Raw genomic sequence first — 15,875 nt, 5'->3', positions numbered from 1 at the left:
TAAAAAAATACCATTCCTGAAATGTAAATTTTGATGTGAAATTTCAAAGAAGATCTGAATGATGTGTAGAGGGGCTCTGAAGGGATTATAGAAAAGGACAGAACTGTGTGCTATTTAAAGCTGCAGCATATTACAAAAGGAGATTGTATAATGCGTTACCAGCTAGGGAAAAATCACAATAAAGCAAATGTCCTATGTACCCTTGCTATGTAGGACAACTTTTACCAAGAAAACCATGTGTTTTATCTCATAAAATGTTTTGTATTTTTTTTGAAGAATTGCTATTCTAAGCATCTGTCTTTATGGTATTGTAATTTATTTCATATCTAGATTTCATATATTTTTTTTCTCATGGAAAAAATGACAATTCTATGTTTTTTTTTATTTTTGTTTGGTACTTTATGGCTAGATGCTGGTCTACAGAAAGCTTTTTAGACCCCAGCACCCCACTTTTTGCCTCACTGCAAAATGGGACTCACTTTTGCTTCTTCCTGGTAAATTTCTAAGGAACCCTAGTCCTAGGGCACAGGCTAATTTTACTCTAGAACAGGGGTCTGCAACCCGCGGCTCCGGAGCCGCACGTGGCTCTTTTACACCTTTGCCACGGCTCCGGGGCGGATACTAGCGAGGGGAGGAGGCGCATTGTGCGCCCCGATGTTCCCCACTGTGGGGGGCGCTGTACTGGCTGTGACATCGCATGGGGGCGGTGCGTGCATTAGTCATGCACCGTCCCGACGTCACCTTCCCGCCCGCCCGCCCGTTACATTGTAAGGGGCATGTACGCTGGTCACTGCATTGAAAGGGGGCATGTATGCTGGTCACTGCATTGTAAGGGGCATGTACGCTGGTCACTGCATTGAAAGGGGGCATGTATGCTGGTCACTGTTTTGAAGGGGAGTGAAGAACACACACACACAAAAAGGTAACTTGTTAATTTAACGTTTATTTCTATGAGGATGAGTAATTCTGAGGGGGTCAAACAAATAAATAATAAAAAAGTGACAAAAAAGTTATTTTTACAATGACGAGTTTTGTGGCTCCCAGTTTTTTTTCCTTCGGAAACGGGTCCAAGTGGCTCTTTTTGTCTCAAAGGTTGCAGACCCCTGCTCTAGAATGTACCCAGAGTGTCTGAATAGGATGTATGGAATGTGTATTTTTCTACAATGAAAAAAAAATATGTTTGGCCTTCCATTCAACTTCCACCTCCTATTAATGGTGTCTAGTCATGGTGGCTGTGTTTAACCTCCACTGCTGGAGGAAGTACCGTATTTTTTCATGTATAAGACGCCCCCATGTATAAGACAAGCCCTATTTTTTAGACCCAAAACTAAGAAAATGAATCCCTAAAATAGAAGTGAAAATCTGGATGATTGGCGATGGCATGTTGTTGATCTTTGGGGGGGTGATTGCCCTCAAAGTTTCTAGCATGAGGTGCATGCAGTGCACTGAGGTGCAGAAGCAAAGGCAGCAACTGGGGCACCACACATTCCCCCTCGGTGGCAGCTGCTGCCTTTGCGCTGGGCCATGCCATCGAGCAAACTGAGCTGAGGAAGGCGGTGAGCGGGCTGGGGGCAGGGTGTGAGTTTGAGAGGGGAAGAGGGGGAAAAGGAAAGAAGGGCAAGGAGAAGTAGCTGAGGCAGCTCTCAGCAGCGGTGGCGGCAGCTGCTCTCGATCCGGTGGTTGAGCCAGCAGAGGCTTCAGGAGGCAAGCCAGTCGCCAGCATGCAGCCCGGAGAGGGGGAGAGAAAGGGGGAATGGCAGCAGGAGGGACCGCCTCAGCCCACCCAAGCCAAAATCCCGGACATATGCTTTAAAATTCTGTCAATTTTTGGGGGGGACAGATATAATAAGACAAAAACCAAAAAGTGAAGTGAAAAAGGAATGGGAGTGTCTAAATGAATACCTTAAAAGCCAGGGTTCAAGGACAGAAATCTGGCTGAGTCTGGAATAACCTTGTGAAGTGAAAGGATAAGAAAGAGGGATTTATATCTAGAGGTTAGGATAGAGATGATCAGGATAACAGTAAGATACAATGAGAGGTAAAGGAGGTGCTGTGGGATTGGTGGGAGTCAATGTTTGTTTTCCTTTTTAGTATTTATATTATTAATTTGTAGGATTGGATTTGGTTTTTTATATGCTTGGTTTTGTGTATTGTTATTTTTCATGTTTTTTGTTGTTGTTATGTGGAAAATACCAATAAAAATTACTATTTTTTTAAAAAATATATATATATTTTAAAAATTCCCCTAGGTGCCCACGTTCTGTGTTCAAGATGACCCTCAATTTTTTACTAGTTTTTGGGGGTTTTTTGCAGGTAGAGAGAGTGCTGTTGTATTCAGATCCTGCTTTTCCGCTTCCCGTAGGGATCTGTTTGGCCATTATGATGGTGGACAAGATGGGCCATTAGCCTGATCCACCAGGGCTCTTCTCATGGAAACAGCGGCCCTCCAGGTGTTGGTGGGACTCCAGCTCCCATCTTCCCTGACTATTGGCCATGCTGACTGGGGTTAATGGGTCCATCATCTGTAGGACTGCAGGTTCTGCTTCCTTGGTGTATAGGTGTATCATACAAAGCGATATTTGGAAAGACAGAAGCCTTGCTTGGAGAAATGACCTGTTTTGCACGGCAAATGCGAGCGAATCCTGAATTGGAAGCAGCACCTAGGGTTAGATTTCCAAAGGTTAGGTTCACACTTGGGTGCCTCCCTTTAATTGAATTCCAGCAGAAGATAGGATTCAAAAATGCATTATGACCTTTTAAAAATTTACCTATTCAGCATTTATTAATTCCAAAGCGTGGCTTAAGTGGCCTCATTCTTCAGATAGACATGACCTTGAGTGCTTCACAGAAATAAGGGTTTCAATAAAATAATGAAGGCAACAACAAAAGAGGCAAGAGATCAAGTGGGAGCCTGAACCAAATACATGAAATAGCAGTGACAAAGCAATGCTGGGAGCAAAAGCATGCAAAGCTTCTAACGATCCTCTTTGTGCTTTGTAGTAGCATGTAGCAGAATATCCTTTCCCTGTAAAGTAGATGATGGGAGACCTTTCCTTCAAGGTGGGAAACCCAATTTGCCACGCTTTCCCCTATATCTTTTACAGCCACTAAACATTTGTACATCACTACTGGGAAAACCATAGCTTCCCAGTAGTGATGTACAAATGTTTAGTGGCCGTAAAATGTATAGTGGTTTTCCAAGTAGTGATGTATGGAATTGAGAGCTGGACTATAAAAATGGCTGATTGCCAAAGAATTGATGCTTTTGAATTATGGTGCTGGAGGAGACTCTTGAGAGTCCCATGGACTGCAAGAAGATCAAACCGATCCATTCTTAAGGAAATCAACCCTGAGTGCTCACTGGAAGGACAGATCCTGAAGCTGAGGCTCCAATACTTTGGCCACCTCATGAGAAGAGAAGACTCCCTGGAAAAGACCCTGATGTTGGAAAAGATTGAGGGCACAAGGAGAAGGGCACAGAGGACGAGATGGTTGGACAGTGTTCTTGAAACTACCAACATCAATTTGACGAAACTCCGGGAGGCAGTGGAAGACAGGAGTGCCTGGTGTGCTCTGGTCCATGGGGGTCACAAAGAGTCGGACACGACTTAACGACTAAACAACAACAACAGACATTTGTACAAGGGGAGGCACCCTCGCCACACTTAGTGTTAACTTCTCCCATGGCAAGCTGTGCGGACCAAAACAAAAAAGAGAGAGAAGAAAACCTCATTCTGCAACTGTTCATCGTGTTTGAAGTAGGGAAATTTCCCACTCTGAACATTTAAAGTACGGAATGTGCTACCAGAAGATCCACAGAATCATAGAATTGTAGAGTTGGAAGGAATCACAAGGGCCATCTAGATCTTTTGCTTGAGGTGGGGTTTGAACCCACAACCCTGAGATCAAGAGTCTCATGCTCTACCTTCTGAGCTATCCATGGATAGTGATGGCCACCAACTTGAATAGCTTTAAAAGGGGATGAGAGAAAGTCATTGAGGATAACAGCCACTAGTCACAATGGCTTTGTAGCACCTGTAGTGCCAGAGGCAGAGGGGGGCATCTGTATTCCAGGGTCTGGAGGTTCCTTGAGCAGGAAAGTGCTATTTGCCCTTATTTGCTGCTTGTAGGCTTTACCCGTTGGCCTCTGTGAGAGCAGAATGCTTAGGGCCACTAGCCTAATCTGCTAGCAGTGCTTTTTTATGTTATAGAACACTTAATTAGTTAGTGCCTGTGCCATCTCCACTACGCTTTCCCTGGAGCATATACAACTGTTTTAATTATATAAAGGGGAGAGTTGTAAACAGGTAAGATACATGAGGGGAAGGATGAGTATTTGCTACTATCCTGTTCCTCATTGGGAAGCTCAGAAACACTTTTTTGGGGGGGTCTCCCTCCAGGCGTTGGTGCACACCCACTTGCTTCATGGTACTATGGCTACATGTGACCCCATACTGTTTTTTGCCATAGATTTATGTTCCAGCACTGAAGAGGAAAGCACACAGCTTAACTCTACATTTCAGTTTTTGAAAAAGAATGGAAAAAAGGAGACAGCTTGGAAGGAGGAAAGATTCATAAGGGGCTAGGAAAGTATTGCATAAGAGGGGTGGTTTCTGATTTTTAAAAATAATTAATAATACTACTTTTTATCACTTTCTAGCCCTCTCAAAGGAGCTTACAAAAGATCCTTACAATAAAAATCACATTCAGGCCTGTTATCCGAAACAGAAATAGCATGATGTCCCTGTGGTGTGCTGAGATTATTCAATTAGAGGTATATGCATGCAAAAAGTCCCACATCTTTTCCTTGGCATTCTCCAGGTAGGTCTGGGAATGTCCTGTGTCTGAACTCTTGGAGAGCTGCTTCTGGTCAGTATTGGCAATGCTGAGCTAAATGGACCAATGGTTTTACAGTGAAAGGCAGGCTCCTATGTTCCTCTATTTTTCTTTTGTAACCATGTGGGGCAGCTCTCCTAGAACGGCTTGAACAGCAAGGAGAAAAGTCACTATACAATTGTTGATGTGAACGCATCTGTATAATCCTTTTGGTACTACAAAGTTCAGATGAAGAAGACATGTGGCTACAGCAGGTGGAAGGGTGAGGCAGAAATATTATTATTATTATTATTATTATTATTATTATTATTATTATGTATTGGCGGGGAGCGCATGACACTGCTCTGGCATTTGCAGAAATAAAAAAAATGGTGATTTTTTAATGGACAGTGCAATTTGTGAGTTTCTACCTGTCATGCCAAAAATCAGGCAAAGCCACTCCCAAGCCATGTTTTGGTCAACCAGTTTGATTCAAAGTGGCCCCCAGCATCCAAACATCAATGAAGATGGCCTCCCCCACCTCGGGAAGCCTTGTGCTAAGTTTGACTACAGGCAGAGTCATGCCATGGTCACATTTCAGTCCGCCATCTTAATTCCAAATGGCAGCTGGTCAACAATTACTATAATTTTTCTCAAGGCAAAGAGGTGCATCTTCAGCATGCGAGGGAAACTATATAACTATATAATGAAGGTGCTTGACACACATCTGTGAGCCTTCAGATTGGCTCAGGAAATTTCCCCACAGTCTTTCCTGCCAGGAAAATTCCCAAGACAGATAGAAAGATGTATTCTCTTGTGAAATACATTATCTTCTAAGTGGTTTGCCTTCTCTCCATCTGTTCTCCAAAGGTTTCGTTGCCTCTTGAGATATTGTTGTCAAACAAGGGTTCCTTACTGGAGGAGGCGGTCCAGGTTGTTGACTAGTAGTAGTAGGTTTTATCATATAACACAACTGCATTAGCTGCCATTTAGCTTCCAGGCTCAAATCAATTCACTGGTTTTGACCTATGAAACCTTATGTGTTCAGGACCCCAGTACCTTAGAGATAGCCTCCACCCACTGGATCCTCCAAGGGAGGTGCAGATGTTGGCAACACAAGACTCAGCCTTCTCTCTCTCTCTCTCTCTTTTAATTTCATCTTATTAATATAATTTTAATATAAGACTCGGCCTTCTCCGTGATAGCTCCCTGACTGTGGAATGTTCTCCCCAGAGAGTTGTACCTGCCACCATAACAGTCATAATCCATACTGAGACCTGGTGGTAGTAATTGATGATGACAACAATGTTAGGGGAGAATGGTGAAGATGGACAGGGCCTAAATTTTTGGCATATGTCAATACATCCAAAACCCCCAATAGTTCAATTAAGTTTGTGGAGAGGGTTTATTTTAGAAGATTAGGATAAAGTGATTTCTCAACGTCTTGGATTGTGATCATAAAAGATGCATCACATGAATTAATGTAGGGCATTATCTTCCCCTTTCCTTTCCCTCCTTTCATATCCACTTTAGTACCTCCCTTCCTTTTGTATCAGTTTCTTTAAAAGGTGGGCGGGGCAGTGATGGAAATACTCTTCCAGTTTCCATCAAATAAGATGCCAAACCCCAAATACGGCTTTGAACTACCTCAGGTCACTTCTGGACAACTTGTTTCCTGAGCATTCATCCAGATTTATTCGAACAAAGCTTTCTGGGAGGTAATACAGTGTTGGCTGCTAATTGAGTATTTATTCATTTTGATTTGCTTGTGGGGAGATAATATGATGTCAAGGGACGCAGGTGGTGCTGTGATCTAAACCACTGAGCCTCTTGAGCTTGCTGATCACAAGGTCAGCAGTTTGAATCCACACGACGGGGTGAGCTCCCATTGCCCTGTTCCAGCTCTGGTCAACCTAGCAGCTCAAAAGCATTCCGGCACAAGTAGATAAATAAGTAGCACTGTGGCAGGAAGGTAAACGGTGTTTCCATGCACTCTGGCTTCCGTCAGGTGTTTCGTTATGCCAGAAGCAGTTTAGTCCTGTTGGCCACATGACCTAGAAAGATGTGCAGACAAACGCCGGCTCCCTTGGCCTGAAAGTGTACATGAGCAGCGCGCCCCATAGTTGAATTCGACTGAACTTAACCATCCAAGGGGTCCTTTACCTTTTTTTACCTTTTAATATGATGTCACATCAAGCAATTGTCCCACGATTTTCCAGTGCATTTTCCTGTCACTTTCCTTACCTCAAAAAATCCATTTTGGGGGGAAGCAAGTTTGTTGCACAAGATCACCAAATCCCTGTTCAGCTGTGGAACCTGAATTTGCTAGTATGCAGTTGAATCCCATATGCTAAATAGCAACTGTCTGGAAGTGCCCACAGTAGGAAAAAAACCCGAAAGCTTTCTGGGTTCTACTGTTTCTTGCATGTTGCAATTTAGCAAAGGAAAATTCATGGGCTGTAATATGAATGCATGCTGTGCACAGAATCATAACAGCTATTTTTGACTGAGGGACAATAGAAATGAGGCTGGATGTTTCATGCTTCCAGGTGAGCACTGAGAGTTTCATCTCACCTTGTTAATGCCTATGGGATGGGTACTATGCTACTCCCACAGCAGGGATTATTCTCTGGTACAGAGGCACGATGCACTGAAAGCTTCTGATTTTTAAAATGTATAAAGAACCTTTTTTTTTTTTTTTGCCTCTGTTCTCATACATTGGGGGACTCCAGCAAGTATCTGTGGACCATCTAACTAGGAAATGGGCACTTTAAACTCTAAAGATAGTTCCTCACATATGGATATTGAGGACAAGCTATCCCCTCCATCTTTCTTCTTAAGGAAGAGGTGTAGTGACCCTCATAAAGCAAATGGCCCCAACTGCAAGTCCTGAATGGATTGGGTCCAGGATATTTAAGTATGCCTCCTCCCGTACCAACCTGCTCATTCTGTAACATAAGGTGGAGAGCTCCTTCTCTGTATCCCGTACAGAAAGAGAGACACGGTTGATGGTGACAGATGATATGATCTTCTCTGCCTAATCACTGTGAGACAGGTGGGAGCAGGAGGCCTGCTCTGTGAAAGTTCCCAGTGCAGCTGGCAGTTCCAGTACATTGTCATCATTGGTGAAGGCTATCCTAGCTTCATGCTACAGGATAAAGAGGCACAAGTTGGGCGACTTGAGAGTACTGTGCTAGGAACAGCCAACATTCTGACATGCTGGACAGCACTAGGCAAAGCTTTTTGATATTTTAATTTCAGGAAAGTATTTTTAAAAAGCATAGGAGGAAATAATGGATTTTGAACGCAGCTCATGAACCTTAGCAGCGATGATGAATAACTGCTAGCTCCAAATTAGCTTTGAGCTCATGGTGGGGCAAGGCTGAGTGAGGCTGGGTCATATTCATGTTCAGGCTAGAAGGCGTTAAAATCGCAGTGCTCGCTGCCAGTTTGGAACTTAATTGGGGATCCCAAGAGATCAGCTGGCATCATAAAACATTTGCATCAAGAGTTTTCTCAGAACATTTCACTCTATTAACAAATAATAACACTGGTTTTTCTCAGTGCACCATGCTAATGTGCGACTTGAGCAATACGCCTTAGCTCAACATCAGAAGGCAGAAGCCTTTATTTCAGGCAGTACAGTTCCAGATTGTCACCTTTGGGTTGAAATTTTTGACCTAGCAATCAGTGAGTGTCGGATACCACAGTTTTACATTTGATTAGAACTTGTGGGACTGCAGTTGATTAACAGCAGAGTGGACTTGACTTGCTCAGAGAGATGGTCCATCTCCAGCAAATGCCTTAATCGCCTACAATAAGCCCTAGGGGAAAATGGCCACGGCAAGAAGCCAGATGAATCTGGCAGGAGACACATCCTTGCACTCAGTCACTTAATTAAGTAAACTGAAATTTTAAAATTGGCTGTTCCCAAAAGCACACATTCTCCGGTCATTATTGGCATTTTGGATTGCCTCAGTGCCTTACATCAGGTGTGGGCAGGGGGAAGACCAGCACCTACACGGTAGGTTTCTGGGTGAATTGCAGTAGATTGGCAACACTTTCTCACTCCCAGTTGTCTAACAATAGCAGCAACTGCTAGGCTGCTAGAATTAAGCCAGCCTGAAGGAAATTGAGCAGTGGATCTTTGTTTGAAAGGACTGAAAGCACAATTATGGAATTGGAAACAAATTCTTGGGCTTAGTATGCACCCAGAGGCACCATGTTCTTTAATTGTAAGGGTGTGTCCATATTCCTCCTGAGTCTCTTCTTTTCCCTTGCCTCTGGATGTTATACCTCAGGGCAGAAGCAGCTTGCTAGGTGGAATGGGACTGGTACACTACTTTCTGGCAGGTAGGTCACTGTTGCATACTGGGAGGGAGAGGGCCAAGATGGTGGGGAGGTCAGCATGGTGTAAAAGCACTGGCAAGGAGTGCTAGCCTGGCTTCTACTGGTGCATGTTCAATGTGACAACCTCCTTTCCAACATTCCCCTCTCCTGGTGTCAGCGATTGGACAGAGGAGGAATGGTGGAGACTGCCTCCCCATCCTGACCCTTCCAGGGAGGAGGGAGAGGAAGACAGTATAGATTTACAACAGTGGTTTGCAGAGGGTCACAGATGAGGTGGAAAAGGTGGGAAGGAACTAGAGCAGCAGCTGGCTAACAGGGTGTCATTAGAAAGCATCCCAGACCCTCGATTTCCCAGAACCTGGCAAGCCTTAACAGAAGGAGAGCAAAGAGCTTAAAGACAGAGGGCACGTAGCAGTACCCAAATGAGGAAGTGGGAAAGACGGGGGTGGACATTCACTTGGGACAATGCCATTATCCAAGAGGATGGGTTCTATAGCCTCTCTGTGTAAGTACTGAAATAAAAAAGGACGGTAAGAAGCTTTCCCTTGTCTTTATACTTCCTGGGAAACCAGCCGGTAGCCGCTGACAGCATCCTGACACCTGGTAAGCAATCAAGTGACCCACATGCTGAGATGCCAGTATACCACTTAAGCCTTAGAGCTCTAATTAAAAAACAAAGTAGCCTGAAGTCTGCTCACTACTGGCTTACAGGACATTATCAAAAGAAAACAAGTATCTAAATAATTCTAGGTCAGACAATAATTTATAAATCTCAAAGATTACATGCATCTGCCCAGATTCCTCTTGATGTTTGCAAGGTATGGGTGATACTTGAAATGTGATAGATAGAGTGCTATGTATTGGGGAAATTTGGGCATCGTTCTAGGTACACTAGATGCTTAAAGAGGTAAATGTTTTATTTCCCACACTTACTATTTAGCAAGATTGTTTAGGCTGCATCCTCAATCCAATCAAATGAAAACTATATAGAAGAAAAAGAAGTGAAATTGCATCATACAAAGAAAAGATTAAAAACTAAAAAGGTATTGTGCAAAAATTGGAAGTGTAATCAGAATGAGCAAAAATGGTGCATTTGGCTTAGCAAGTTACATTTAAGGTCTAAGAGGATTTTCCTGAAAACAAACAAACTGGATATTTTTAACGATATGAAATATTAGAAGTAGAAAGTCTGCTTGGCGGTCAGTTGTATCTCTAGATAATGAAGGTCTGAGATATGTACCCATGAGAGAAAGATATTGGACATTCTTTGCATCTGACATCATAAAAGGAAATTTGGGGGAAAATGAACACACCTGGACAGTTCTCTCTTCAGGACATGCATCTGAAAAATGAAACCAAATTGAGAGACCAAAGTTGAGAATGAACTAATAAATGAGAGCAGAGTTATTCCAATAATTGCAGCTAATCATACACCCACCCATCAGCCATTTGTGGGTTGGGGAAGATGAAAAGAAAGCTCCATCCCAAAAAGCAGGTAGAGATCCTGAGTTGTATTCAAATAAGTTTTACTCAGAGTAGACCTGCTGAAATTAATGGACCCAAATTTGCCATGCTTATTAATTTCAGTGGGCCATAATTTCCGGAATGCCCACAGGGCATGATGTAGTCCTTACGGAGTAGCTGAACACACTGCAATGATTTTTTAAAAAAATCATTAAATAATTGAAAGTGCCTTGGGAAATTGTCACGCTCAGCTTTAGGGGGAATTGTTGACCCAGAAGGGAGAATGGAAGCAACCAGCCACATCCTCAACTTGAGAAGCTTGGCTGCTTGACAGCCACTTGAAGATGCTGTGTCCTTAGAGAGTCAAGCTCTCTTTGTCATCACTACTGCCACCCAGTGGGTGCAATCATATGTGATTAAGTGATCTTGGTGGCCACTGGTGCATTTTTCCAAGTCTTATTGGCTGTGGCTTCTCCTGGACCAGGATGGCCTTGCTATGGCGATCCACACTTTGGTAACCTCCCATTTAGATTACCGTAGCATAATCTCCATGGAGTTACCCCTGGAAGTGCAAGCATGAGAGACAAGATTTGTATATTGTATCAGCAACAATATCAGACGTCAGCAGGGTTCCCATTAAGAAGATCACACGTGTTGTTTAACGTGGACACAGCCAGTGGGAGTGTCAGGAGAGGGGAAGGATTTGTATTTTGTCAACAGCCACAGTAAGGGTAGCAAACTTACGTAGCTTCTCCAGCAGAGGCAGAAGGGAAGATGATTATCATTTCCACAGCCAGTGCTCCTGAAAATACTAATTGTCCGCAGAGTGACTCGAATATACAAAAAACACAGTGTACTAATAACTAACTTGTGGAGTTTCAGTAAAGTAAATTAATAACAAAATGAAATTGCCACTGTTCCAAGAAATATGTTCTCACTTTGCAGTTATTTTAGCTGAGCAATCTTTGGCAAAGGATACAGAGTTTGATAAAGTGATCAAGTCCAGGTTTTTGGGGGGGTTTTTTTTGGAAATGAAAGGTGGTTAAAAAATATTATTAACATCATAAATGCAACACTTAATATGCGTGGGACTACCCTGGTGAATGTAAATTTGAATACTGAAGACATTTTTGGCATGTGATGTTGGTGCTTTTCTGTTAGTATAGTTTGCCATACCAAAATAAATACCCCAAGCTCTATAACTGGAAAGATGTATTATTTAAAATGGACATGGTTGAATATATGCCTCACTTCTATTTTAATGAGGTTTAGATTTAGACTCCCTTTAGATGTTATATTATCCAGCAAGACTAATGGTGCCCTTTGGTTGTTCCTTCGCTGGTTTAAAGTCTGGTTTAAAGACAATAGACATCCAGGCTCAACTGGATCCTGTGGAGATAGGTCATCAGGCATGATCCCCCTTCTCCCTCCATGAGTTTAGCTTGTACCATTTCACCATAGACATGTTTCGCATGGGGCTACCTTTGAAGGTGACTTGAAAACTACAATTAATCCAGAATGCAGCTGCTAGACTGGTGACTGGGAGCAGCCAGCGGGACCATATAACAGCGGTCCTGAAGGATCTTCACTGGCTCCCAGTATGTTTCCAAGCACAATTCAAAGTGTTGGTGTTGACCTTCAAAGCACTAAATGGCCTTGTCCTGGTATACCTGAAGGAGCATCTCCGCCTACATTGTTGAGCACAGACACTGAGGTCCAGGTCTGAGGGCCGTCTGGAGGTTATCTCCCTGCAAGAAGTGAAATTACAGGGAATCGGGAAAATGCCTTTTCAGTAGCCATACCCACACCTTGTGGAATGCCTTTCTGGCAGATGCCAAAGAGTTAAACAGCTATAAAAAATTTCATAAACATCTGAAGGCAGCCCTGTTTCAGAAAGCTTTTCATGTTTGTTTCCCCCCTGTATTTTTCTTGGAAGCCACCCAGAGTGGCTGGGCAACCCAGTCAGATGGGTGGGGGTATCAGAAATATGTTGTTGCTGTTGTTGTTGTGAATGTGTTCATCATATACTGAGAATGAACTTCCTGCAGTCAGTTTATATCTGGACAGATGTTTCACTGTCCATTAATACTGCCATTATCTTGCCTTCTTCCATTTTCAAAGTCTTTCTTTCAATTACAAAACCCTTTATGGGAGTTTGTTCATATTCACCCTTGGCACCTCTTCTGGTTCCTGTTCTCTTCCAGAGCCCTGACAGTGTCACAATGAGAGGCTTCCCAAGATTCTGCCTGTCCTTTGCATGCTGTTTCAGCATTGCCAGCATGAGTGGAATACATATTACGGCAATTACACACACTCTTCTTCAGACCTGCCTCCACCTCCCCCACAATAATTTGGTTTCTTTCTTCAATATGAGGACTTGTTACTGTTTACAGCTGTAGTTTGGCTTATCCATTTCAGTCTGCAGTAATTTATTTATGAAAGTATTACTTCATTGGTTCTGACATAACTTTTATAATAGATTCCCACCCCCCTGTGATGCTTCTCTGGCATTGTTCATGTTTTGAGATCATATTTTTATTTTTATGTTATGTTATTTTGATTTATTTTACAGGTAGATATAAAGTTATAGATAATTGATTATAGATAATTGATTACTAGCAGTTTGCTGTTGAGGAAAAGGGAATATTAAAAATTATCCTTTTGAGCCATGACTTTGACCGATACTTTCAAATAAGCATTTTTATTTTCATTAGCATACTTTAGTAAATGCAGTTTGAGTAGATCAGAGCTGTGCCTTTGTTGCAGAGCTAATAATTAGCATGTAGATTCTCCCAATGCTTTTGATAACAGGAGGAGCCTTTAAAAAAAGAGAAAAGAAAAAGAAACAGTGTTTTCAAGGAAGGACAAAATATAGGTTAGTGTATTCAGGTCACAGCACTGACAACTCAAATTATTATCCAACAATTGCTATAAGTATATGGCAGGCTATTACATGTACCCTCCTAGATAGTGGTCTCCCCTATTTGTTTGTTCATTAAACAGTAATAAATATTCTGTTCATGTCATGCTAAACAAATTTTAGGAGGAAATCTACATCCATATGCCAGTCCCTAGGCCATTTCTCAGTCCTGAACCAAGCTCATAGCATCTCCTACTGGGTTTTGAATTTCTTTCCAACTTACTCCAAATGGCAGAACTCCTGTGCATTTTTCCTTTTGTTTCATGGAGGTTCACACAGGAGAGTATTTGACCTCCATATGGTATATTACAAATCCCACTTAACAATTTCATAAATGAAGTCTAGAAATCTGTGAAGCTGGCCAACTGAACTGAACTGAACTGAACTAAGCCACTTACTGACTCAGTTCATGTGTAACAACTAACCATGGTTTGATGCCCTGTCCTGTTAACTTACTGTGGTTCCTACAAACCGCAGTTTCCTGTATTCAGATAAAATAGGAAACTGCTGCTTAGAACAAACCAGGTATGGAAGATTTAATTCTTAAATGCAAAGGGAAGGGAGAGTATGCAAGCTTTAGTGAAGTAATCACTAATGAGCTCAATGGGACTTACACCCACAGAAGCATGTATAGGATTGCCTCCTTAACTGGAACTTAAATCTGTTGAAAACAAAATGCTGAAATGCCAAACAGCTATTGGATATGGAAGATCAAGATAAAGTGTATTTAGCTTTGTAGTTCAGGCTTCAAGTGATTATTGTCTTATACATACTATCTAGGGGCTCATATACCCTGTCATATATGGATCTATGTTTAATATCAGACTGTCATTTTACAACATAAAGCTGACCTGTTGGTTAAGTGGCCTTAGATTGACATACTACACAGCTGACTCCAAGATAGTGAAAACTTGACAAGAATCTAGGAATTTGCCTGGAGCCTTGGGTCTGCACAAACTGTTGCCTCAGGTAAACAGGTACTGCTAACTATCTATTGCTTGCAGGCAGTTTTTTTATGTGTTAAGCAAGAGGTTATGAAACTTGGAAAGCTGACTCAAGCTATTTTGTAATAATCTTGCATCTATATTTGAAAGAAATGGATATTATTTCCTTAATCTTCCTGTTCATATTCTTCAAGATGAAACTCCCTGCATAAAGTTCATCCAAATTTCCCCATAATCACTGAAATACAAGGTGTTAATGGGTGCGGTGCATTGCTTTGAAATCATTTGCTGATTTTTTTTTGGGGGGGAGGTGTTTTTTCCAGTCCCATTATTAGAACTTCAGAGCAGATTCACAATGCTGCTGTGAATGCCAGTTAAAATATAACATCATGTATCCACAGTAGGAATGGAAGGGCCTGTCATTTTTGGTTTTCTCAGTTTCACATTTTCCTAATCTTAAATTCAGGAATCTGCATTTTTTCTACATCTATCTATCTATCCATCTATCATCTATCTAAAATTCCTAATGAAAACTCATCTTCATTTTGGTGCAGATTTCTCCTAATAAACACATTTTTGTATGCAGTTTTTACAAACGTACACATTTTTTGCAAAGCAGTTACCCCCAATATAATGCATTTTTGTGTGTTCTTTTCACAGATGTATTCAATTTGTATTCACACTTTGCCCTGATATATGTGTTTATTATGAAAACATTTTTGGTTGGTTGGAGAACCGCCTCACGAAATTCAGAAAAGTGTGCATTTCAAACGATGGCTGTGCTTCAGTTCTGATACTGTTTGGGAAAGTACAAATTTGCTAGATTCACCTTTAGATGCAAACTGAATTGAATTCCTCCCCCATCCGTAATCCACAGGAGCTCTTTGCAGTCATCCCTGATCACTGTGGATGCCAACTGGATCAATAGTCTTCCACTTAGAGAAATAACCTCTGTGGCTTCTTCAAGGGTGATCCCATGCCCTGCATCCTGAAGTCTGTCGGATCCTGCAGCTTGGAGCAATGGCACATTCATGTCATATGCACCCAAAGGAATATTTCCAAACAACTTCTGTTACTGGAGTCGAGTAGTTGGAAATCACACCTGATAACAGTGATATCAATAAATATGTATTGACTCCTTCTTATTGTTTCAGCAGCTTGTTGTCTCGGACTCGTTCTTTTTGGATGTAATCTCCTTGGGACTTTCTTGAGATTAGAAGAATCATAATATTTATATAATTATTTATTTTTTTAATATTACTATAGAATTTTACAGGTGGGACTTATAACAAAAAAATGTGTTATGGAGTGCTCCTGTTTAGGTTTCTAGTCAGCCAGCCATATCTTCTTCAGTTACGCTTCATTCTGGTCCCCATTCCTCC

The 15,875-nt window shown here is 41.9% G+C and overlaps 1 protein-coding gene and 2 long non-coding RNA genes across 8 annotated transcripts in view; 2 read left to right on the top strand and 1 right to left on the bottom strand.

The window, feature by feature from the left end:
• The window catches only part of SLC24A4 (solute carrier family 24 member 4), a 101,259-nt gene that overhangs the window by 35,418 nt on the left and 49,966 nt on the right, over window positions 1-15,875 (top strand). The gene's annotated exons all lie outside the window — the stretch shown is intronic.
• LOC309538875 lies at window positions 2,318-12,820 on the bottom strand. 2 transcript variants are annotated; one of them, XR_014222434.1, is made up of 5 exons: window positions 12,799-12,820; window positions 10,479-10,507; window positions 10,099-10,147; window positions 7,755-7,963; window positions 2,318-2,660 (listed from the first exon to the last, which is right to left on the bottom strand). It is a non-coding gene; the product is annotated as an uncharacterized lncRNA (long non-coding RNA). The 2 variants fall into 2 exon arrangements; XR_014222435.1 differs by lacking the exon at window positions 12,799-12,820 and adding an exon at window positions 11,374-12,388.
• Window positions 12,867-15,649, top strand: LOC309538723. Of its 4 annotated transcripts, none has more exons than XR_014222307.1 (3): window positions 12,867-13,201; window positions 14,330-14,526; window positions 15,371-15,649. It is a non-coding gene; the product is annotated as an uncharacterized lncRNA (long non-coding RNA). The 4 variants fall into 4 exon arrangements; XR_014222308.1 differs by lacking the exon at window positions 12,867-13,201 and adding an exon at window positions 13,211-13,504; XR_014222309.1 differs by lacking the exon at window positions 12,867-13,201 and adding an exon at window positions 13,211-14,074 and having other exon boundaries at window positions 14,374-14,526.

This window comes from Podarcis vaucheri (genome assembly GCF_965113315.1).
Source record: "Podarcis vaucheri genome assembly, chromosome: 1".
In the NCBI taxonomy this organism is placed as follows: domain Eukaryota; kingdom Metazoa; phylum Chordata; class Lepidosauria; order Squamata; family Lacertidae; genus Podarcis; species Podarcis vaucheri.
This window is presented reverse-complemented; position numbering and strand designations above follow the sequence as displayed.